Source organism: Numida meleagris, chromosome 1 (genome assembly GCF_002078875.1).
Source record: "Numida meleagris isolate 19003 breed g44 Domestic line chromosome 1, NumMel1.0, whole genome shotgun sequence".
In the NCBI taxonomy this organism is placed as follows: Eukaryota; Metazoa; Chordata; class Aves; order Galliformes; family Numididae; genus Numida; species Numida meleagris.
The window spans coordinates 109,690,169-109,715,413 of record NC_034409.1 but is presented as its reverse complement, the minus strand read 5'-3'; the positions used below and the strand labels follow the sequence as shown (position 1 = coordinate 109,715,413).

The following is a 25,245-nucleotide window of genomic DNA, read 5'->3' as shown; positions in this document are numbered from 1 at the left end:
AACCAACAGCTTCAAAGAGGGAGTTACTGGTACTGAATGCCAATGCACTCTCAGCTCAGAGTTTCAGCAGCATGCTAGGATATCTGTCTCTCACTCTCCATACACATATCAGACTTTTATACACTGATTGTATAGTATCTGGGTGCTTAATTTGGGATTAGGCATTATTCATTTCTAATCCCTGAAGAAGCAGATATCAGGGACCTGGAAGTTTGAGAGGGGCTCAGGTTTGAGAGCAATTGCAGTTGGAGGTAGAGCAGACCCCATGTCTGGAGGAGTACAGGGCAGCTCAGGATGAGAAGTTGAGGAGACACAAAATTCTTGTGGGTCACCCAAAATAGTGCAACAAATTGCCAACATGCTCATGGAATCAAAGGATCCTTAGAGTTGGAAGGGATCTTTAAAGGTCATCTAGCCCAACTCTCCTGCAGTGAACAGGGACATGCACAGCTAAATGTTCCAGCAAGACTTTGAATATGACTTCTTAGGAAGTAAAAGGGGAAAAGCTAGGCAGCTTCATTACAGAAGAGCCTTTTTTTTCTTTTTTTAATGGAGTATATGATAAAGGCAAATAGTTTAGCACCTTCCACTCCACTAGACAAATGAAAAGCCTTTCAGGAATTTATATCTGCTTTCTCTGTTTTCAATGTTTTTGTTCATAAGCTAATATTGTAAGTAATCAATTTGGACAGAATGGACAGGGGAATATTTTGAACTCGAATATAGGGAAATTGCTTCCTTGAGTGTTGGTCTTACAGAAAAAAAGAGAAAATTAACAAGTCGTATAAAAGTTTTCAAAATTGGTTGGATATGAAAGTTAGTAGAGTAATTCTGTAAAATTGAATGAATTCTGTGAAAAAAACTTTTCATGCTTTGTAGATTATGAATTTCTCTTTGACAGAAGAACAAATAATACTTATATATTTTTTCCAAGTTTTTTTTCAGTGTGAGACAGAAAAATGCACGTAGAAAAGCTAGGATATTAGGAAAGTGATACTTGAGGTGCTTAATTAGCTTCTATCCTGGAATGCTCTTAGAATCATAGAATTAACAAGGTTGGAAAAGACCTACAAGATATCTAGTCCAACCATCCACCTACCACCAATAACCCCACTAAACCATGTCTCTCAACACAACATCTAAACGTTTCTTGAACACCTCCAGGGATGGTGACTCCACTGCCTCCCTGGGCAGCCCATTCCAGCACCTGACCACTCTTCCAGAAAAGCAGAATTTCCTAATGTCCAGCCTGAATCTCCCCTGGTGCAACCTGAGGCCATTCCCCTTTGTCCTGTCACTAGTTACAGGAGAGAAGAGGCCGATCCCCAGCTCACTACAACCTCCCTTCAGGTAGTTCTAGAGAGTGATAAGGTCACCTCTGAGCCTCCTCTTCTCCAGACTGAACTCTTACTCATATATAGGAGATCTGAACGGAGCTTCTTGTGTTAAAATACTCCTGGTGTTGAAAAATATAGCCTGCTGAATAAAAAGCCCTTTCTGACTTATGCAGAACTTCTACAGATCCTTTTGCATGTATTCTGGGCATATTTAGACCTTTATTCAGATCATACTGAGCAAATAGTTAACTTTTAATGATGGGAGGCAAAAATTCTAAAAGTGATCTGTGTGTAGCTACCACAGCTACTTCTTAGCCAGCTGTGTGGCGGATTGTGCTGCCAAAGCGAGTATTCACCAGAGAAGATCAAAGTGTCAAGGCTTGTAACTTGATGGCATCATTTAAAAGTTGATACTTCTTTTTCTTATTGACTTTCAGTCTCTTTCCTACCCTATCTGTCAACTGACACATTTTCCTGGTGAAAAGAAGGAGAATCCATCAAAAGAATGAAGGCAATACTTTACCAGAATATTTCAAGTCTTTTTGACATATGTGTGAGCCAAAGTACTGGGGTAATGGGTTGGGACATAACAGATACTGGCTGGAAACAACTGTGTTGCTTTTCAGAAGTCCAAGCCTCATTGACCTTGTCAGTGGTTTATGGGCTGGTTCGGCCCAGTTCTGTGACTAATGGGGGGGGAACCCATGGACCCACGCCCAGGGAAAGGGAAAAAGGGGAAAGGGAGGGGAGATGGGCCTAAGAACAAAACAGCGGCAACAATCTGAGGAGAAACAAACTAATTTACTAAATAAGATATTGGAATACGAGATAATACAATATAATTAAAATTGAGGCTAATAAATAAAATGAGTGAGAGAGTGTCCAAAAACCGAAGGCCTTACTCTGAATAAGCTGAGGCAATATGGCTAGGAGCACTCGCAGCAGAGATGAGACAGAAGGTCGAAAAGGAGGCGTCTCGTGATCTGCGAAGTTTTATCTTTCCCTCTGAGCAGAAAACAGAAACAGAACAACACAAGGTCCTCTGGGAGATGTAGTTCTTCTTTTCTTCTACCGGCGATCCACAGAACTGGCGTATTAACTCTTTAACTCCCAGTGCACCACATGATGTTATGATGTGGAATACCAATAACCAAAAATCATAAAACCATGACCGACCTAAAAATACAGCCTGTTGCAGTTACTTTGACTGAGCATCCATGCAGGCTGACAAGAAGAGCCAACACCCAAAGCCATAGGGCAGCATAACCTTTTCTCTCTTTTCCCAGCTAGGATGTCACAGCTCATCACAAAACCATGTCTAATTAAATAGAAAAAACAGTTCAACAAAAAACATCAGCTTTTGGTTTCTAAACCAAAATCATCAGCCAAGGCACTTCAGAAACAAGTCCTTGCCCTGACTCTGTTTTTCATCCCCTGGGTCCTCTGGTGTTGGTTCCTGGCTTGCTTTAACCTCTATGTAGCTAAGATATTCATATACCCTGTTTTCTAAAAGCAGGCCAGGGACCGTGACTTTCTATTCTCTCAATCTACTATTTTAAGGACAGAGTTGGGCCAACTCCTGCCTCTATATAAGGTAAGAGAGGGAAGATGCAAGCATTTCCTCTAGTTTCCTCTGGAGTAGATAAAACCCTTGTTCTGCTAGGGAAAAAGAAATGGGATGGCAGTTTCACTGCCTGTTTTCTGCCCTGTTGCCTGCAAGATGCTGCAAGCCCTTACTTCTTCATCAGGGATTTATAGCACAACCTTCTTCACAGCCAGTGTCCCCATCAGTTCTTGAAACAAATGAGTTTGGTTTTCTTCAACTTGCTGAGAGTTTGCTGGCATGTAAACCTGGTGAGGTTTCTGCCCATCTGAGCATGAAGTCTCATCTCTGTTAACAGAAATGTTGAAAAGATGCAGTTGTTCTTAATAAGGAGAAGAGGAGAGAACGAGAATTTGTTGCTTTTAGAACTGAAGTTTTGATTTTTTCCTAATGGTGTCATAAACATACAGATTATCTTCTGGTGTGGTGGCTGTGGTATTCTCCACACCCAAGTAGTAAAACGAAGTATGTTTGTGACTAGCACAGTGCAGATATGAACATCAATTCTGCTTCTGAGAGCATACCCTATGTAGGCTCTACATTCTTTTTAAAATGTGCATGAACCATAGGGGAGAATCGGATGTGGGCTGCAGCCAAAGCTCACATGGCTTCCTCATTGCTTCTGTGATGGGTCTAAGAAAACAATCCATTAGTAGTTTGCTAAGCTCAGGAGCACAAGCAGTGGACTGAGTGTTGCTGCATTTAATAAAGATCAGAAGTCAATTACAGCACCACCCAGGAGATTCAGTGGCACGTCCTGGCTGACTCCCCTCTTTGTTCAGCACAGTGTTACATTCAATTATATGTATAGTTATACATTCAATATTCTGAATGTGGGCCATGCTGTGGAAGAAATCTACCTGGAGCTGGAGGTTTAAAAGCAAACTCGTAGCTGAATAATTCAAATACAAAAAAAAAAAAAACAAAAAAAAAAAACCTGCTAATTTTGTCGGAGAAGTATTCCTGTTTCTTTCCGTGGTTGTATAACACACACTAATGTGAGGGAGCTCTTTGTTCTCTCTGTCAAAGGTGCTGTACATCTGCGCAATGCAGAACTACCTTGGCTCATTGTACTGGCATTAAGAAAACCAAGCTTTTGTCTGCAGTCTGTGTGGAATGCTGTCTGCCAAGAACGATGAGAGTTAAGTCATGAGGGCAGAAATTGAAGTTTTAAGGTGGGCTTTTGGTTTGCCTGACTGAATTAGTTATAACTCTTGCTGGCAAAGAAACCAGAGCAGCAGAGAGGATAGCCCAGAGTTACAATGATCAATATTGCAAAGTGATGAAGCATGTCCTGAAGAGTGAGGTAAGGGCACTCCTATCTTTTAGCTCTTCTTGCAGGAGGAGAGTGATTTATTCACTTTGTTAAAATATGCCAAGTCCCTCTGTATCTCCTTTGGAAACGTACGAATCCTTACCATTATCATCATTACTTTGCCAGGTGCTGCTTGAGCCTAGAAGATGTCCCTTTACCTGGAAAATGCTTGGTGTCTGAATGGGAGGCAGCTGTCAGAGGCAGTCAGGAGATAAAGGAACACAAAGAAAGAGTGAAAACTGTTTATCAGCAGGACAAATGCTGGGCTCAGCACACCAGAAATTTTTGAACCAGTGACTTTCATTGTTGGTGATGAAAAAAAATGGTTCTTCACTGCTGTTACAAAAACCCCACTGACTTCAAAAGGAGACAACTTGTGCTTTTAAGCAGAAATGTGCAGAGATGACTTAGTGCAATAATACTACAGAGGGCTCCCTAAAGGCTGCTTAGGTTGTAGCTTGCTTTGATTATTGCTTATTTATTTATGGGATGACAATTGACGGTTTTAGAAGTCTTAGACTCAGTCACACATCACTATCATTGGAATGAAAACTTCCTATTGATATGAGGCTAATGAAGAAAACCAGTTGAGAACATGTGTGCTTACAGGCTGCTGCTGGAACTGTTACATGTTGAACCAAGCCAAAAGATTATGGTTTTATGTAGTGTGAATCTGAAGCTCTACTAACTCGTGTTCTTGCTAGTTGCTTGCACAAGTCCACATTAACATTTGTTCCATATGTAAGCCAGGAGTGTGCTTTAGTGCTATAGCAATGCCATATTGTCCATTTTCAACCAAGCTAGTTCATGCACCCATAAGAGATATCCAGGGCCACAGCAAGAGCGTATGTTGAGATGCCAGCTGAGGAGCTTACTTTGGATGCTGTACTGGGTTTTACAACATTTAGCTCTACACAGTAGACATAAATACTTAGTTTGGTGATTTCCATGTTAGATCTTGTCTGCATGCTCAGAAGATCCTTGGTGAGCAGCCTGAATGAGGAGGGCAGGCCAGGACTGGCCACTCAGGGGTGCTGGGCTCTCTCACAGTGAAGGATTAAACTCATGACAGGCACATGGTCTATCCATCTTGTTAGGATGATGGAAGATAGGAAGGAAGAGCTGTCTAAATCTCCTGTGATGCAAATACCATGAGTGGCCCCATGCTCTCTGAAATGCTGTGTCTACGAGCATGCAACAGACCTGCTCTTCTCCAGCCCTGAGGATTAAGTCTGTATCCCACGAGGGATTGAACTGCCCTTTAGCAAAGTGCTGTGCAAGAGCATAGCAAGTAGAATGGAAACTGTTGTGTATTTCCTTAATGGAGCCCATTGTCACAGAGTGATAGGAGATGGCAGGCCTGACCATTCCCTTTGTTGTAGTGTTTTTATGCTACAAAATAACCCCAAATGTGTCTTCCCCATAATTAGGCCTTACAGGCTATCTGAGCCTTGTCTCATGCCACCATCAGACCTGGTTCTCCATTAAGCATAGTGCAAAGGTATACACTCAGCTTCCTCTTCATTGACCGCATAAAGAAGCTTCAAAGTAATTGAAGAAAAGAAGCTGGCACAGGAGTAAATAGATCCAAACAATCCTTAGCAAAACGATTAGGATGAGCACTAGTACACTATATGCATCACCAGTGCACTCCCATTCTGCAGCCTCTTCTCCTAGAGGCCACAGGAGGCTTGACTGGTTTGTCTACTGCTTTGCTGCTCTTTCCTGAAGGGTGGGATCCTCCTTGAGTGAGCAACCAGCAGTAAATGAAAAGGGAAGGCTGCTGAGGCTTCACTAGCTGCATTCGTTACAAATCTTGTAATTGTAAAGATTTGCTATAATTCAGTTAGCTGCCCTAAAACCCTTGGCAAGCCACATTACTGAAATGAATATTGTTACATGATTGTTGTAAATTGGAGTCAATCATCCAGATGTGAAATTGTCTTTTTTTATTTCTGTGTGGCAGGCAAAAGTCATCCTTGTATTTCTTTAAATTAAAATCTCCTGGTTATTGTACCAGGAGTACCATGTTGAACAATGGGATGCTTCCACTCACCTTCCAAAATAACAAGCAAAACTCATCTCATAAACAGAAGAACAATGAGTCCTCCAATGTGAGACCCCTCACTGTTTCTCCCAGCAGGATCTTTTGGTTCTGTTAAAAAAACAGCTGTCAGAGATTGCATAGGTACAGCTGGCTCTGGCTTGCAGAGGCAATAGGCAGATGGACTGGACTTCTCCACCTGTGCCTCAGAGGAATGACTGCTAAGCAAGCAAACCAGCCAAAGACAATAATATGTGCACATGTTAAGACACACAAAATGAACAGATGATGGAAAAGTAATTAATAAATGCTCAAATTTTCACATTATTTTTACTGTATAAATTGATGAGCTGTGATAGCCTTGTGCAAGATGGTCTGCTGAATGTTTTCAGAAGAGGATCCCTGGATTTGCAGTGGTGAATAAGCATTGGACATGCCCATCTCTTGAGGCCTTGCAGATCTTTTCTAGTATTTAGGGCTGGTATTCATCCCAGATTGAGGAAACATGATCCTCGCCTCTGCTCCTGATTCTGTTGTTTCCCTCTGAGGCTGTCATTGTCATCATGCAAGGGATCTTGTGCTGGGCATCTGAAAGGGCAGAGATTAGTTGGGGCTCTTCAGCCTAGAGAAGAGGAGGCTCCAGGGGGACCTTATAGCGACCTTCCAGTACCTGAAGGGGACCTAGAGGAAAGCAGGAGAGGGACACTTTAGAAGGGTATATAGCGAGAGGACAAGGGGAAATGGATTTAAACTGGAAGAGGGTAGATTTAGACCAGATATTAGGAAGAAATTCTTTACTGTGAGGGTGGTGAGACACTGGAACAGGTTGCTCAGTGTGGCTGTGAATGCCCCCTCCCTGGAAGCATTCAAGGCCAGGCTGGATGGGGCTTTGAGCAACCTGGTCTAGAGGGAGATGTCCCTGCCTACAGCAGGGAGGTTGGAACTAGATGATCTTAAAGGTCCCTTCCAACCCAAACCATTCTATGATTGTATGATTCTATGATGATCCCAGCCATTACAAGGGTGGCATTTTCTGTGCCTCCTAAAAGGACAACACTTTTTGTGCTACTTAAAATGGTTAATAAGTACCCCAGTTCCATCTGGTCGTGTGTAGTCTTCCAGCCTCCCCTGGTAGTGCAAGAAGGCGTCCTGCTGGGTATCACCCTACTGCTCTCTCCAAGAAAAGCTCCTCCCCCACACTGAGGTGCTCCTCACTTCAGGTATAGTGTCACTGAGGAGATGTGTTTTGCTCATTTCTCTCCCTTATGGAGTGAGTGTATAATATTTTGAAGGACAGAGAGGAGACCTCCCCTCTTCATCTCTTCTAGCTGGCTGGCAGACAGCAAAGATTGCCCCTGCAGCAACACCTTTCAGACATTTTTTGTCTGTTTATGTCTCTTTATTGTCCCTGGATGCATGCTGTCACCACATAGTGTGCTCTCCTGCATTAGCACTACGTAACCTGCCAGATGAGGAAGAGCTTCAGAGTTAATTGTTTGGCTTTGACTCTTCCTTGCTCTCAGTTCACTCAGAAAAGTTTGTTGGTGTGTGACTCTCGAGGGTCCTTCAAACCACTACAGCTTTTATGAGCATCGCTCAAGTACTACCTTCTATGCCTCTCTTAGCTCACACAGAAAAAACCTTGACTTGACTGTGGTGGCAAGGAAAGATATTGAGTAGAAATTCAATGGAAAATAAACTATAATCTTCCTAAACAGAGAAGGCGTCATAAATTCAGGGAGGAAGTAGCAGATCAGGTCTACAGATCTACTCTTATATAGAGCCTAGGAACCTGTTGTGGAATTTTAATCGTGTAAGTCTACACAATAATAAGCGTATTTTTCTTTTTACTTCCAATTTCTATATTCAGCTGAAACTAATGCTATTTTTGTATTAATGAGATCAAAAATTGTAACTCCAACACATTACTTCCCCTGAGAGAAAGAAACATCAAATGCCCAGCAGATGAATTTGGGTAAAGCTGAAAGTGAAAAGTTGCTAATTTCAAAGTGGGCAGTGAGAGTGCTGTTCAAATTGGGAGTCTGATGCATTACTGATCTGAATATAAAGTTCTTTTTTTTCTCTTCTGAATCAAAAGGTTTCATAAGCATTTAAATAAAACTGAAGTGATATAATTAGTACAAACCCACGAGAAGTAATTAAATTTATAAGTATGGCCAGTGCTATAGCTACATAATAGAAGCCTTCAATAAAGCCTTCAATTTTTATTAACCACATGTTTGAAAATCTGGATTAAACAACCAAACTAATAAGTCAAAACACCAATGTAATATCCAAAGGACAACGGCATTGTCACTCCGTACAGCAGGGCACCAATTCAGGACCTAATTGATACAAGAGCTGTGATAACATGGAGCATGTTTAATTAATAAGACTCCTACGCAGTCATGAAACTTGGAAGAGCTCCTCGGACTGTGAAATTGTAGTTTACATCCTGCATGCTACCAAGCGTCAGATCTTCATAGACCATGTGTGATGTTGGGTAGGTTACTGTGCACAGGCAAAGACACTTCATTGTGTGGCCGTGCAGTGAGGGCTGAGGCTGTCTTGTGTGTCCTGGTGAACTCAGTGTTCACGGCTTGTGTGCAAAAAGGAAGAATCTGCTTAACTTTGTTTGTGGAGGAAGACCAACAGCTATTGTGGGGACAGCTATTCTGACACAGAGCATCTATGTTGGCCCATGAATAAGTTTGGCTGGAGAGTAACTTTGCTGGATATGGGCAGCATGTCCTTATCAGCATACCACAGGAAAAAAAATTCATATTTGAAGGTGCTTGTCATCCACCTGGTCAAAAAAATTGGAATTTGTCCTGGGTTTTGCTTTCCCCAAAGAGGAGCAGGGCCAAATGTAGAGAGCCTGAGCAGTCAAGGTGAACTGGCTGAAATGAGTGGTGGGATGGTCTAATGGGTCTTCTCTCATTAGCTCCCACTCTTGCTCTTTATTGCTGACTCTGACAAGCACTTCCAGACTGATCATCTTGAGAAAGGACTCTCTCAGCACTTTATAGTCTTTTCAAGCAGGAACTTTCTATGTGAAAGGAACACTGTTCACATTAATGTTCAAGCCATATGCCAGAATTTATCATCCTTCCCATTTAAAGCAGTTCATCTAAATTTGATCCCTGTCTTGTGCAATAAAAGATACAATTAAAGGTGAATTAAAAAGTATTGAATAAATATAATAAAAAGGCAATTAAAATTATCTGTGAGAGGTTATAAAAATGCAAGACACTAGTGCTAGCAGTAGACTCCTAAACTACTACTACTACAGATATATATAATCATGCAAATTCCATGTTTTTTTTACCTCTTTCACAGAACTACAAGAACTACTGTTAAATCAAGGATACAATCTGGGTATTTTTTTCTCTAATATCTAGTAAGATTCATTGAAAGGATGACTTACCATTAGAGTAGGCTTCTGTACTTTCTCTTAAAATTGGTATACTTGGGGCAGCAGTTCACTTGCTGGAAAGAACAACTTGTTTAACACTTCTTCATGAATTTATTTTCCTCATGAATATATCTAATTCTTTCTTTGCAAAGCTCATGTAATTTTTTGGCATTTTCAGTTTCCCATGAAAAGAGACTTAATTATTTGAGCTACCAGGTGTGGTTTTCTGCTTGAACCTTCTGCCTACAAGTTTCACTTGGTTCCCTCTCTAGTGTTAGAAGAGACAGTGGAAATCATTCCCTTACCTCTCTCCTTGCTGCCTATTCTCCAAAACCCATTCTTGTTTGCAGAAGAGCAGTCGGGTCATTTTGAGTGCACTGCATGAGGTCATCCTTTGTTGTAAGATTAATGGGAAGAATGTTCTGGGGAAAATGACTAGGGAAAGGCCATCTGTAATGCTAACTGCAGAAAGGTTACATGGTGACCAGGGGACTTTGCAAGAGGTACTTTAGAGCTGTAAAACAGATTCTTGGAAGAGAGTTAGCTTCAGACTGCAAAGACATAGGCAGGGGAACGTGAAGAGAAAGCCATCATAACTAAATCAGTAAGGTGGAGTCTGACTGATCAGAAAATAGTTCAACAACTAAATATTACAAATGAAAACAGCTGTTTTAAATATCTAATGAACCAGAAAATACCAGATCCAGCATGTTGCATAGATTGAGAAGAACATTTAATGTGTGGTACATTTTTCTTAGCGCCAGACTATTGATCTGAAGTATACTGTCATTAGCAGGTGTGTTCTTCTGAAACTTCTGAGTCTTCTGGCTATGATCAAAGGTGGAGAAGGCTGAAAATGGTGACTAATGGAGATACTGACCTTTTTTTTCTTTTCACTGAGCTAAAGCTGAGAGTTTGTTTATAAACCTCTATAAAGACAAAATCAAGCAGCAGCTAAGCCAGGCAACAAATAAGCAGACACTTCTTTGTGTGCATGAGATGCAAGAAATAGGACAAAAGCTATTTCTGGGTTCAGCAGTGTTTGTTGTTTAACACCTGTATGTTCTTTAATGGTAGTTGTTGCTGCTCATTTAATGTACTTGACTGGTTTGGTTCACTGGCTAGTGGCTTTGCTTTGCAGAAACTTCATCAGGGTTTATCAGATTAAAGCTGAAGATGAGGTGGAATTTTTGAAGCTAACTCAAAACGACGAAGTCTTTGGAGGGTGGCTATAGTCTGCAGTTTTCCAGAGTTACTTTGTGGATTGATGTGTGTGCTTAGTATTTCTCTCTTTCTCTTTTTTTTTTTAATGCCACTCAGTGGCTATGCCCAAGACAATAACCACTGCAGTGTAGAAAAGGTCAGTGCCTCATGGCGAAGGCCATCAAGATGATGGTTAGCTGTGGCAGTATTTGGGATTGATAGATATTTCCTCCTCCTGCTGTGATCCTATCAGAACTGCAGCAGGACAGGTATTCCCTGGGAGGAGAGAGAGAAAGGGGTGGTGTGTAGGGATGGCTGGAGGCTGCCAGGTTAGAGGAGGATTGCAGTGCTGTGCTTGCCCTAGGCTCTGATGGCCTGGTGGCTCCACTGCTGACCAGCACTACTAACTCTGCTTTTTTGATCTGTGCTTCAGTCAGTGCTGGAATCAGGGTACTCACTTGATAATAACCTAGGGTAAATAGGAATTCCCCTCCTGCAGCATCTGTATTTTGGCAGAGCAATCATTTGCTGAGGGAACAGCATCTTCTTTTGATAATTCTCTGAAATGTCCATGTGAAAGATGTGACACATAAGCTGGTTTTGCAGAAAAACTCAGACTAAAATCCTGGCTTCGCTGAGGACAATCGCAGCATTCCCTCAGTGACAGCATTCCCTCAGACTTTGAAGGGGCCAGGGTATTGTTCTGTATTCTTCTGTTCCTGGCTTCTTCATCTTGGAGAGGATGTTTGTTCAAACAAACAAACGTTATACATTTATGATTGTAGTGAAAAAGAAAAAGAAAAGGAGGAAGAAAAAGGAAAAGAAAAAGAGAGTGGGAAAGGAAAAGGAAAATGAAAAGAAAAAGAAAGGAAAAGAAAAAAGTAAAAGAAAATGGAAGATTGCAGTGGCTTGAGAGTGTTAAATGTGTGGGGTGGGGGCTTCTCTCAGGAGCAGGACCAGCTGCCTCCCAGACACAGACTATTAAGCAGGCTGAGCTAATAGCATGATGATAAATTCAGCAAAATTGCAAAGAGAAATGCCCCAAAGCTTGGGGGTATTAGAAAATGCAATAATAAACTCAACCTGTGTCTGCCAGAAATCAAACTGACACAATTTAGGAAGAAATAGTCTGGTGTTTTTTTCCCCCTTTTTCATCTTTGATTTTTTCAGCTGGCTCATCTAGCTGAAACTCGAACTGGATCTGACTTCAAGTTCCTTTCAGGATTTTGTGGAGTATTTTACATAGCAGTCTGTCTGTCTGACAAAGCAAGATTGTGAAATCTGTAAACCACAGCTTGTCCTTACTGGCACAGTGAAAACATAAATGATAACACTGCCCCATTACTCCATTAATGGTTGCAGTGCTACTCCCACTTGTGGTCTTCTTGACTTAGGAGACAAATATATATACGCTGGTTGATTTTTTTAGCAGATATAATAAGAGACCAATGTTGGGAATTCTGGGGGAGAGGAATGTAGTATGAAAACAACATGATTAACAGCTAAAAATGCAGTGTGCTAGCAAACATTAGAAAGTGCTTATGAGGATAGACGTGAATCAAGCCTTTACCACACCATGAAGAATCGTGGCAGTTTGGAGTTCAAGCCCAAATCAGCCATGTTGTCAGTCTCTCTTTGTAAAGAGTCAAACCAAACCCACAAACCTCAGTTAAGGGGCGCATCAGACACGAAGACCCAAAAGATGGAACACGCATGACAAAAAATTCCTTTGTTTTGAAGCACATAAAGATAAAGGCAGTCAAGGAAATGTATTGCAGAGGTGTTTTATTGTCTTTGCAGATAATTTCTTTTGAGTATATGTTATGAGCTTTGGCCATATCTTTACAATACTGGTGAATAAAACTTTCATTGTTCAAAGGGAGTCATCTGGTGACTCATGTATTTCTTCAAATACTGCTTAAAAAAACCCTCATGTGATACTGAGAATGCTACTATATATAGCTACAGGCCTACAGAAAATGAGCCACTGCTGAGCTTGATCAGTTACTGGACTGGGGAGGCTCAGAGTATTCAAGATCGATAGACAGAAGTAAAAAGCAAGAGTATGGCATCATCTCTGCACCTTGTGGTAAATAAATCTCCTTGATTTTGTGTCACAAATGCTGATTCTGTGCTTCCAGCCCAGGAATTTACTCTAGTTCTATGAGTTGAATTTAAAGTGAGTCTGAGTTAATTTTAATGAATGTTTTCTTTCTCTCTCCTTCAGTGAACGAGTGTGGACACACCTTGCACAGAGCTAGCTGATTGATAGCAGGGAAGTCAAAGGATACTTAGCTGGGCCAACAACTGCTTTACATGATTTGCCTAATTTTCTAGGTCATTCTGTAAGAAGCGAGTCTTTCACACCCAGATTCTCTAACAGTTTCACATTTGTGTGCCCAGGAGGCTCCTGGTTGTACCATCTGTCTGCAGCCCAAGCAGCATGATGCTTTAGAGGGAAAGTACCCTTCCCTCCTGGGTGAGAGACTACAGTCCAGAGTGCAGCTGCTGATATTTTCAAAAAGTTGATCTTAGTGCAGGAGTGCAAAAAGCAACTTTATAAACCAGCTGTGGCTTAACTTCCATTTGAACATTTTCACTGTACTGTTGAACTCAGCCTATTAACAAAATGTTAAAAAGGTGAAGTTTCACTCCTCCCCAGAGGAGTGTCTGGTAATCTTGTATATCAGCTTTCTCCGTATCAAACCAAAACCATGTCTAGCTCTCGTTTGTCAGACTTTATTAGATGGAAACTATTGGATCTCTCTCTCTCTCTCAATCTCTCTCTTTTTTTTCTCTCTCCCTCCTTAGCTTGCTCTTTTATTATTTAGAATGTTACAGGCAATTTAGAAATACATATTGTCCCCTGGTGAAAACTGCTTCAGCTAAGTTGAGCTTAGATCCATGTCAAAGTCAATGTCTACTAAAAGAGGTTGGTAAAGATATTTTCATGATTTCTTTTCAACTTGTGAGAAATGTCTTTACACTCAATATTGACACATGGGAAATGCACCCTGCCTGGGTTTCAGTCTGGGGAGGCAAAGAAAGGACAAGCTTCTGGAAATTGAAACCCCTATTTTTATGATGAGAAATTAACACTGGGATTCTGTACCCATCCTAATATAGGGGGAAAGAAATGCACTGATGACTGTGGTAGACTCTGTCAAGGAAGACGATACCTTACTTTTTTCCACACCACTGCGGACATCAAGTGCTACAGGTGCTGTGTTGGTGACCAAGCTAGAGTTCGCACCAGGGCTCTTGGGAGCTGAGAAGAATGTGAGAACTGAAGACAGCGTTCCTCTACACATGCTGGGAGAGAATCATCCACTCATCCATTTTGCTTAACAGAGTAGAAGTGACCATGTAATAGGTACTCACAACTGGGTTACTTGCCTTGATCTGAGGTGGAGTGTGGATGGAACAAGTCCCACAAGGCATGTTGGGGAACTTGAATGCTGCACCCTCCTGCAGGGATCTTTTAACATTACCACGCATCCCACAACATCTCTTGTTTGGGAGATTTTGCTGCATCTCCTATTTGTATTCTAGTGCTTGCTACTGTAGTGCTGCTTTTGGGCAGATGGTTATGGTGTGCCTGGAAGCACAAGGGAGGAACCAGAGAGACAAGCTTATCCATACTAGAGAAAAAATGCATCTTCTGTGGCAGCAGAGCCTTCAGGAAATCTCAACATTTAAGATCTTTTCCCTTTTCTGCATAACACTGAAATATTAGTAAGAAAGAGGGAGGGCAGGCAATCTCATTATAATCCACCTCTTGACTCTGAAATAGAGAATCAGGAGACATCTGTAAGTGGTCTCTCTGGGAGCAGGATAAGGTGGTGTGCGCACTGACCACAAAGGCCTAAATAGCTGATTAAAATATGGTTATGGACACTCAGGATGACTAGATTTTCAGAAATGCTGAGAACTCTTAAATGCCTTTGAAATTAATGGGATTTGTGTGACCATGGTGCCTTTGAAAAATCAAGCATTATCAACCTGAGCCATGCTTTAATATAGATTTAAAAATACGTAAAAATGGCCACTTAATAACCCCAAGTACTGAACAATTTATGCAACACATTAAGAAAAGATAAAAAACAACCTAATGCTCCCTAACTGAACTGCTTAGTGAAAATATAGATATTTCTGTTCTAAACACTGCACCTCTAGTAAGGACACAAAACTATGAGCAATTTACATCTAAATCAATGCATTGACAAAACAGCAAATCTTCAGATTACCAAGCAATTCAAAGTTAGTGCATTTCTCCATGTAACCTTTCATATTATTAGCAGCAAACAGAATCCTAGTTACTTGTGTGAATGCGACAACTGACCAGTCAACAGTTAAATATTCTAATAAGTCTGTCTGTGCTCTGTTGGAATACGTTTGATTGATAACCCTGCAAAGCTTCCTTAGTTTAAAAGGGTAATCCTCCAAATCTTTTTCTTTTTAATGACTGGATGTCAGCTTCCCTCAGTGCCTGCATGCTGCCTGCAGCTTCACATCCTCTAAACTGGGTACCTGGGAGCACCACAATATCCTGTTTTGGAGGCTCCCTTGCTTCCAGCCCAACCCTATATTATCACAGTTTCCCCAAATGAGCACTGGCCCTTCTCCCCTCATCTGGGAAATCAGGGGTACAGGCAGGAAGGTAGCTGTGCTGTTTTTTTTTTCCTGGATGCATGTTTGGAGGGTTCCAAAGAATATTTGCATGCAGATACGCTGCCATTCATTTCTCGTCTGTCATTGGCAATTCTTATTTTCACTTTCTCTGTGGCCACCAGACACTTGATTTACTGTCATGTTATATCGCACCCCAAGTGCTCCAGACAAGCATTTCTTTCTTCTTCAGAGACCCAGTGAACAGGAGCCAGGAGCACTGACTTTAGTAAGTAAAGGCTACACACCATGTCCTCGGCCTTTCCAGAATGCAGCAAGGATGCATCAAGAAGGAAGTCCTCTTATCTATATCATCAGTCTGGCAAGCAGCTAAATGGTAAATCATCACACTAGGTACCCATGTTTGCGCATCCACTCCTTTCACAACCACAACTGAATATATCAGTCAGTGCCTAAAGCTAAAGATTTTATCATTCTGACTAATGGGATTAACACAAGCTCCAAGGGGCTCCAACTGTCTAATATCAATGCCTTGTTCATTCAAGTGCTGGCCAGTTTTAGAGTCAGGAGAGATCTCTGAAAGGGTATAGGTAGCAAGCCACACATACTTTTCATTTTTGAGGAATGAAGCTGAAGAAGACTGACTTATATATTTATTGCTAAAGGGGTTAAGTCATTCAGTCAAGGTCCTGGTAAGCTTGTAGATGATTTCCATGCTTGGCAGCATTCCCTTCTTCAGTTCTGGTCTGTGATTTTTTTTTTTCTCCTTAGTTAAACCTTCTGCTTGACTTCATTCAGCCCCAAAAGCAATTCCACTCCTTTTTTACTAGCCAAGGAAATACTGAAACTCTGCTTCATGAAGTAATGATGTTAGTGTGCAGCAAAGGCCAGCAACTCCCTGGTTGCCAAAAGCCACAGGGATTTCAGTGGAGTCAGCAAAGCCTCAACAGACAAAACTCATCCTACCACCCCTAGCGCAGGATCAGGTGCAGGCCCAGAGATCATAGGTAGGTCCAAACAAGTGTCTAGATCACCAGGTAAGCTCATGGTGATAAGGCATGAAGTCCACGATCAAGCCAAGAAGTTAATCCACAGGTCAGATCCAGGACCAGAAAGACAAGGGAGGCCCAGCATCAACCTGTGAAGTCAATCCCTTAGCCAAAGCCAGGCAGAGACACAGATGTGGCTGAGCTGGAGTACACGCATTCAACACAGTTCTTACGTAAACTCTAACTCAGAGTGAACGCTCAAGGCTGAGCTTAAATGGCCCATGACAGAGGGTGTAAGTGGAAGCTCAGGTAACGTCTCTGAGGGTGATTAAGGCTTATTAATTTCCCCAGTGGATGTGATGCCTCACTTGTTCCGTTCTATCCCCTCCAACACTGCAGCAATTTGTGGGTAGATCATAGATAACACCCATGGAAAGAGATCGTCCCAGTGACTGCTCCTAATGCACTTTGAATATATAAAATGCCACTTTTTTATGATGCTGTATTCCTTTCTTCAACAGAATTATCTCTCTGTTTTTCTTGTTGCAGTTGAGACTGATGAAGTGCAATGGCTGTTGCTGTGCTGTCCACGATGACAACTTGGGCTGCAGAGATGTCCCTTACTGCAGAGACCTTAGGTTGGGACCAGTGCTTATGTTTTCAGTCTTATGGGGCAGGCAGAGGGTACCAGTGCTCTGATTTCTCCGGGACATGTAGCAGTGCATGGTACTACAAAGCACAAAGATGTAACAGACAGAAAATTGCCCCGTCTAATTTAGTTAGCCTCTTCAAAGAAGAGATTTAGTCTATTAGATTCATCTCTAGTTTTGCTTCAGCCACTCAGCTGTAAGGGGGTTAAGCTGGAGGCAAACAGTGATTCAATTTTATAATCAGACTGAAAATACAAATACATCTATTTCTCCTGTGCGCTAACTGTAATGCATGCCCAAGTGCAGAATGCTTTAATTGGATATAATAGCTCCAGGTCTGGACTCGTGTACATGTGTATCAAATCACTCCTTTTAAATCATAAAGTGCTATTCAAATAATCATTTTATTAGCGTCATCATCTTCCTATATGGAAATGTGGAGCATACGGCAAGCCCATCAAAAACCTACAGCCACCATCCCGATAACTTTATTAAAAACCAAAAAGAGCAGCCATTATATTTTTGGCATACTGGCTGAGAACACCCAGGAGGCTGTTATCGTACTTGACATCCTGATGACTGCCTAATGTGAAATACAGGAGACCATTAAAGTGTGGGAAAAGCAACACATTATTGAAGACCAAAATCTGAGCACTGGAGCTAAGAAATTACAAGCGTTGCCCAACTATTGTACAATAGTGCAGAAACCCAGCTTCTTTCTGTGAGGGGATAGGCTGATGACTAGGATCAAAACTCCACATTTCTCTGAGTGATTAAAAACTGGCAATGTTGTGAGTGCCATGTCCTAAAAGTCCTGGAGGAAGAGCATGGGCATTCCGGCTTCAATCTGAGTCATGGGGAGGAGCAGCTGCAGGAAATATGCCTCTCCCTGCCCCCCCAGATGGATGGAAACTTTCATGAAAGATCCACTGCAAAGGAGGGATGGCCTTCAGCATAAAGAGTTCCCTCCTGTTCCAAAAGTGGAAGAGAGAAAGGGAAAAGGAGCTGTGAACAGGAGTTGAAAATGGGTGATCGAATGAGAATGAATGTCCTTGAAAGGGCATGGCAAATATGTGAACTGAGTATTTATTTATTTAGGTTTTTTTTTTTTCAAGGTGCTAGGGTGAGGAGACTTGATTAGTTTTGTTGCTTTCTAATATCAGCAAGAAGTGCTTTACAACAAAACAGAGTAAGCGCATGGAAATATCCCTCTTGCTATGGAAACTGCATGGTGATTTACATCAGTTTAAGGAGCCTTGCTTCTGCAAGCTCTTTGATTACCAAACAGAAATAAGAAGGTTTTCTGGTTGTTTTGAATAGGGATGTTTTTGATACACAACACGTTGTTTCAGACGCTTTTCTTCCCCAGGATTTCTAGATAGCCTGCTGTGTATTCCGTGGCAAAACACAGTTAGCTGGGACTGAGATGATGCAGCTGGCTTCAGTTTTGAAATGTGCATGCATTTTGTGCATTTGACTTAATTTTTGTTGTGAACAATCAAAATTAGGGAGAGTTGAGGGGATCCTATTTTGCCTTCCTCAAGAGAGCCCATGGGAGTAAGAGAGAGGATTATGCGTGTCTGTATGAGAGAGAAGCTATTCCTTTTCTAGTTCCATCTAATTCTGCCTCAAATTTACACGAATTTACACGGTTTACATGGGGCAACAAGAGCCTGGGGTTACAGGACCATGAAAAAGGACTGATCAGGAGCACCAGCTCCATCACAGACCCTATCAGGTGCACCTGCATTAGCAGGTATGCTCTGTAACTACCTTGGCCATGGGAAATGATTGGTGGAATAGACTGATTCATTGTTAATTTGCCTTTCCTTTGTTTAATAGCCCATATAACATGTGGTTTAAAGACACGCACAAGCTAATTAGGAAAGATATATTCTGGATGGGAGTCACAGCAGCGTGATATGAAATTCCTGCAATCAATGAAAAAAACGTAAGGAGCTTGTTTACACACTTCAGACATCTAACTTCAGCTACATTGCCATGACTGGCTGAACTTGTGATATTCCTTTCTTCCTTCACAGTAAATATTTCTCTAAGAAATTGTAATTCGGCCTGTAATGCCCGTCATTAGGCTGCTCTTGAGGTATGGTTTGTGTGCTCAGAAGCTTGAACACAATTTCTAACAGCAGCTGTTTGAATAAAACTTGTTACACATCCCCTTCAAAATTTGTTTCTTGACCTTAATATTTTCTCCCAATGATATTGCTAGTGTGACTTCTAGAGCTACTTCAGGTTTCCATAGGTTTTCTCATCCTTAGATGAAGAATAATTTATTTTCCACTGCATCAAATCTGTCATTGCTTTTGGTGAAGGTTCCCATTTTCCCTTATGATATGTAAATGATTTGAAATTTGTTTTAAGGAGATTTCTAGCTCTTTGTCTCCATGGCATTAATTATGAGCAATTTACCACCTTACTGTATTTTTTTCTACATCTCAGATGTGTACAAAACACGAATAACTAATATTACTTTAAATGCACAATAAATACATATCAAAGTAATAAATCTAAAAATTATTCATATAGCATATATTCTTTATTATTAATTATATAATGTTTGTGTGTGCAATACTATACATAGCATACATACTATGCAGTTGACTGAGTTCTGTGTAGTATATAGGATTTTCTCACCATGGGGAGCAGAATCAGTAATGAAGCTTCAATAAGTTACATGAAAACACCATTTTCAATTTAATTTTTCCTTTTTCATTGCTAAATTTTTGAAATTGAGATAACTAGAAGGCTATGAAGAATTCTTCGTCATGAAAAATTATCTTTTTCAAGATAGTGGATTCTACAAAGTATGCACCTTTCATGGCTAAATGGCTTATGTATCTATTAGCACCTTTATATTCAGAGCCTGCTCACGTGGTGTTAGAAGGGGATTATTTTCTCTTGCCTGATGCTAATGTGTACTATAGCACATTCCAGAAAATTCTAGAAAACTTGTGAAGAAAATGTATCATATGTTTAAGACTCATAAAACTTAAATGGTCTGGAAAACCTTTAGATAAACTTAGAGAAAGACAGGCTTACTCATTACAAATATTGACTAGCTAAAGGACAAGAATCGGCATCAGATGATAAAGTCAATTTAACTCTTCCTATTATGCATAGATTAAATGTTGCCTTCCTCTTTGAAGAAGGTTCCTGTCATCTTCTGTGATACCAAGAAAGGAGTTAAGTTTCCAGCAGATGGTAATTTTCAGGCTATCACAGAAAAGCAAACTTTAGTGGGACAGAGTTTAGGATCAAAAGATGCAAAAAATATCCACAGACAGACCAGAAGGTGGCCTACAAGTCTGAAGGGCAACATCAAATATCTTTACTTGGTTTGTTGAGCTTATCAAGTAATTCCAGATGTGAGGATGGATACTCCACCAAGGCTGGTACAAATTTGAGCACTGAAAGGTGGAGATCTGCATGAGTCTTTACAGTTGTTTAAGAAACAGAAAACAGATCTTAGTATATGTAGGTTGCTTCAAAAGTAATGCCTCCTATTTATTTCCATAGAAACTACAATAGATAAAAAGAGCACAATAATGCTATTTGGTAACAGCCTCCCAGGCTGAACCAGAAAACCTCAGTCCAAAGAACTGGAGAATGCCCACCCAGTGAGTCAACAGAAGGGCTCTCTGCAGCACCTTGCAGAGTAAAGGAGTTGCTTCCTACAGGGATATGGGACACATAATGGAACGCAAAGGAAGAGCATTTGGGGAGGGGTGTTTAGGGAAGAACTGGATACGAGAAAAGGGAAGGATCAAGGCGGTCTGTGTGCCAGCATCTGGGTTGGGCTCACAGGTTGAAAGGCATGTATCTATGATGCCAACAACTGCAGTAAGTATGGGTGTTTATATCAGAGTGTGATCACTAGTAAAGACCAAGCTGGATGTGCTGGTGAGTAGGTGCCATGGCCTTGAAGTCATCAGGGAAGGTGTCTCTGAGGGTGAGGCACACGGAGGGGGCAGCTGCAGGAGTGGCCCGGAGGTCCAGGCCACCTTCCAGACATTCTAGGGTCTGAGTGTTGACAACAAGACGCACTTGTGAATGTGTATGTGCACAGGTGTGTACTGCTATATATATATATATATAATAGAATCATGGAATGGCCTGGGTTGAAAAGGACCTCAAAGATCATCTAGCTTCAACCCTCCTGCTGAGTGCAGGGTTGCCAAGCACTAAAGCAGGCTGCCCAGAGACATATCCAGCCTGGCCTTGAATGCCTCCAGGGACAGAGGCCATGTATTTCATAGTAATGGACCTCCATTCTGATCAGGCAGAGGAGGGAACAAGATGAGGCCATTGGTGCTTTCTGCTTTTTTTATGAGCGCTTAACGTGTGCCCATGGTGCCCTGTGTATATGTATTGTATATGTACATCTGTATGTGTGCCTACTTAAAAAGGTGTTCAGCCTTACTGCAAGGTGGAGCTGGGGGCTTGGAGCTGTGGCAGCTTCACCTCCACTGCTCTATTGTTTTTTTCTAACTCCCTAGAAGACAAAGGCTTAGATGAACAGGCTATGTATACATTGCAATAGAGTGGCAGGATGAACCAGATGTCCCCAGCAAGCCAAGGAGGAGAAAGAGAAAAATCTGACATTTCATAGAATCATAGAATATCCTGAGTTGGAAGAGACCCACAAGGATCATCAAATCTAATTCTTGGCTGCACGCAAAATCCAAACCATATTTCTGAGGGAGTTAACCAAATGCTTCCCAAGCTCCAGAAGTCTGGGGCCATGCCCGCTGCCCTGGGCAGCCTGTTCCATGCCCAGGCTGAACCTGCCGCAGACCCTTTCCCTAACCCCCAGCTGCCCCTTTGACGCAGCTCCATGCCGTTCCCTTGGGTCCTGTCGCTGTCACGGAGAGCAGAGTTCAGCGCTGCCCCTCTGCTCCCTGTGAGGAGCTGCAGCCGCCATGAGGCCTCCCTTCAGCTCCTCTCCTCTGGGCTGGACTCACCGAGGTGCCTCAGCTGCTCCTCATATACCTTCCTCTTCAGACCCTTCCTTTCATCTTCCTAGCCCTCCTTTGGACACTCTAACAGCTTAATGTCCTTAAATTGCAGCACCCAAACCTGCGCCCACTGCTCAAGGCAGTGCAGAGGAAAGTGGGACAACCTTTTCCCTTGCTTAGTGACTGTGCTGGGCCTTGTGCACCTCCGGATACAGTTGGCATTTTTGGCTGCCAGGGTACACAGCTGGCTCACGTTCAACTTGCAAAGACATTTGACTTTCTGCAGTCCCAAGGGATTCACTAGCATGATATCTCTGGGGCTAAATAAGACCTGAGCACTCAGGCTCCTCTCTCTGCCCCATTTCCATTTCCTGCCAGCGGACTGGCCTTTCTGTTTTAGCAGCCCAAAGCTTGAATGCCTTGAACTGTTAGTTGTCATTTTTGAAAAGCTGGGACCACCAGCAGGGAGTAAAGAGAGAGCTAAGTGGAACATAAGTTTCCTGAATCTGAGCTAGAGACAATGCTAATGACTCAAACTTTTTTTCTTTTTCTGCACAAAGACAAACTTATCCTCCTGAATATTGAAGAATTATACGTTTCTTAGTATGTATTTTCTGAGCACGTATTTCCTGACTCTGCATATTTACCAGATTCTAAAATGATGTTTACCAGGAATGCCAAACATGGTTAATTTGACCTTTCTGTATAGCTGTACAGGTACTAGCATGGATGCATTTGTGAGCAAGCGTGTGAATCCAGGAAAGCAGTATGCATGCCTATAGATTTTCCTCTGATCTACTAGAAGGTCAAGTGATGAAGATTTTGATATCAGAGAAGATTATATCAACACCACAGAGAGTAGGAGAATTGTCTTTTACTCTAGATAGCCAAGTCTGGAAGGTTTAGAAATCAGAAAGATGTCTATGTTGAAGCACACTGCGTGTGGTGAGAATGTAGATCTGTCATTGTCATCTGCAACATATTTCTGCTTATTTCTACAGGATAAAATGTCCTAAGAGGCAGCAGAGACAAGAGGACTTTTAATTTGAAGATCATTGAGATAGCGTAAGGAAATCACTAAAGTTACAGAAGTCTATGAATGATTATGCAGTGGATGTGGAACATTCCAGTTCTTCTCTTCCTTTCTTGCACTTCCATGGTGCAGGGTGATGCACTTTGACCTCAATCTAATGAGCCAATATCACCTCTTGCTGGAGTTTTGCATCCTCACGAGATATTTAATATTTAGCTTGATTAACTATCTAGACTGGATCATGGATGTTAGATCCTCGAAAAGTAATCAAATTATTTTTTAATTAGCCTCCGTCATTCTGCTTTGATTGAATTGAAATGGGCATCCTACTTGGCAGCAGCTGGTTTTCTTTAGTATAATGTGACAAATACAGGGAAAAGTAAATGTTTTGGATTGCTCCTGGACTAAGGATGTGAACTGTAGAATATAGGTCAAAAGTATGAGCTGTGGGGCTGATAGGCTGCTGATGTATTTTCTAGAGGAAGCTAGAGGAACACTGGTTACTGTCTTTTATCTGATAGTGTTCTGTTACTGCTGATTTAACTGCAGATTCAGGGAAGGAGTGTTTTCCTCTGAAATGTTCAGGGTTCCCACATGCTCTGGAGACACAAAGAGCCAGGCTTACTTTCCATAATTTAATAGTCACATGGTATATCTGGATAGATTGTTGAAGCCTGCAGATTCTTTTCCTGGTTAGAAACTACAGTGGAGGTGTTGTTAAAGGAGAAATGCTACAGGTCAGCCTTGCTTTAACACCCTGAGGTGGCAGCGGGAGGAGTCCTCATTTCAAAAATGCTACTCAGACTGCCTGCAGACTGTGGAAGGTATCATGGCATCTACTACATTTGTTTCCTATTGTCATCCTCTCTCTGTATATAAGAACAGTCACACAGAGAAATGGCTCCTTTGCTCCCTGAAGGAGGGCACTGGCAACCTGCGAAGGATCTGATCCCTTTTCCCTTTTTCCCCTTTAGTTCACTCCAGATTTTCAATTTCACATTGACTTAATGGGCTTAAATTCTTAAAATTACTGGGACCTGGTCTTAAAATGACTTATGCTATTGTTATAGTATGTTGACATGAAAGTTTTTGTGGTTGCTATGGTTTTACACAAAGGTCAGGGTGATCTCACAGCTGTCTCTTCTAAAGTGATTGGCAGTACTTCATTTCTACTGTATTTGCAGTATATAGGAAAGAAGAAAGAGACCCAAAGAATATGTGTGCTGAACAAACTGAGGATCTTCTACTGAAAGAACAGTCCCAACATGTTCTTCAGTGTCACTGATTGTTCAAGGCAGGAGACACTCCTGTTGGTAAAGGCTAGAATTATCCACAGACAAAGTGATTGCAAGAGGGCATGATGCACACTGAAGACAAAAGCAGCTACAGACTGAGTATTTTGCTGGAGCTTCTTCTTCCTCCTACCTTTCACATGGAATCTGCATCTGCTATAGTCAAAGCAGTTCACTGGCATCAGCACTTCTCTGATGCTCATGACTAGGACTAGCTTATCTATTCCTTGGGAGACCGGTTGCCTGAGAGGCAAAGAATGTTGGGCTGTGACTCTGATATAACAAATGAATATGTTAGCTTGTATTTATCACTTGAGAGTTGATTCCGATCTCTTTGACACCACTAACCAGGAGTTGATGTATTTCAAACGTATTTCTCCTGGGGTGTTTTAAAGGAGGCTAATATAATAGCCTCTGAAAGCAGACTATCCTTTATTGTGCATAAGCTAAGGAATTTGTGGTAGAATTCAGGATTACACATCTAAATCCTAATTTCTAGTAATCAGGTCCAACATCTTGGTAGAAATGCTGTTCAAATAACAAAATGTCTCCTGAAAAAGATCAAGGATTTGAACCCTAAACAATTACTAAAGCACTGCTTAATGGCAAAGTGAGAACACTGAAGTATGATCTATTGCTAACAGAAACATTTTCACATGAAAACCACCAACGATTTTAGCATGAGAGACTGAGGAAATAGAGATCTGCAAAAGTGAGACAACAGCTGAACAAGACAAAGAACATGATGTTGCATCTTTG

General features: G+C 41.6%; 2 long non-coding RNA genes across 4 annotated transcripts in view; one reads left to right on the top strand and one right to left on the bottom strand.

The window, feature by feature from the left end:
• LOC110403793 overlaps window positions 1–25,245 on the top strand; it is a 102,245-nt gene that overhangs the window by 64,371 nt on the left and 12,629 nt on the right. The window contains exons 7-10 of the long non-coding RNA XR_002441837.1: window positions 14,044–14,290; window positions 15,779–15,922; window positions 17,085–17,173; window positions 23,163–23,226. This is a non-coding gene — a long non-coding RNA (uncharacterized LOC110403793). The remainder of the gene's footprint in view (window positions 1–14,043; window positions 14,291–15,778; window positions 15,923–17,084; window positions 17,174–23,162; window positions 23,227–25,245) is intronic.
• LOC110403800 overlaps window positions 6,182–25,245 on the bottom strand; it is a 37,630-nt gene continuing 18,566 nt past the window's right edge. Inside the window, exons 2-3 of one of the 3 annotated variants that reach the window (XR_002441839.1) lie at window positions 9,727–9,788; window positions 6,182–6,980 (exon numbers count right to left, since the gene is read on the bottom strand). This is a non-coding gene — a long non-coding RNA (uncharacterized LOC110403800). Of the gene's footprint in view, window positions 6,981–9,726; window positions 14,038–25,245 lie in introns of those variants that run through there. The other 2 variants (XR_002441838.1, XR_002441840.1) reach the window with 2 other exon arrangements.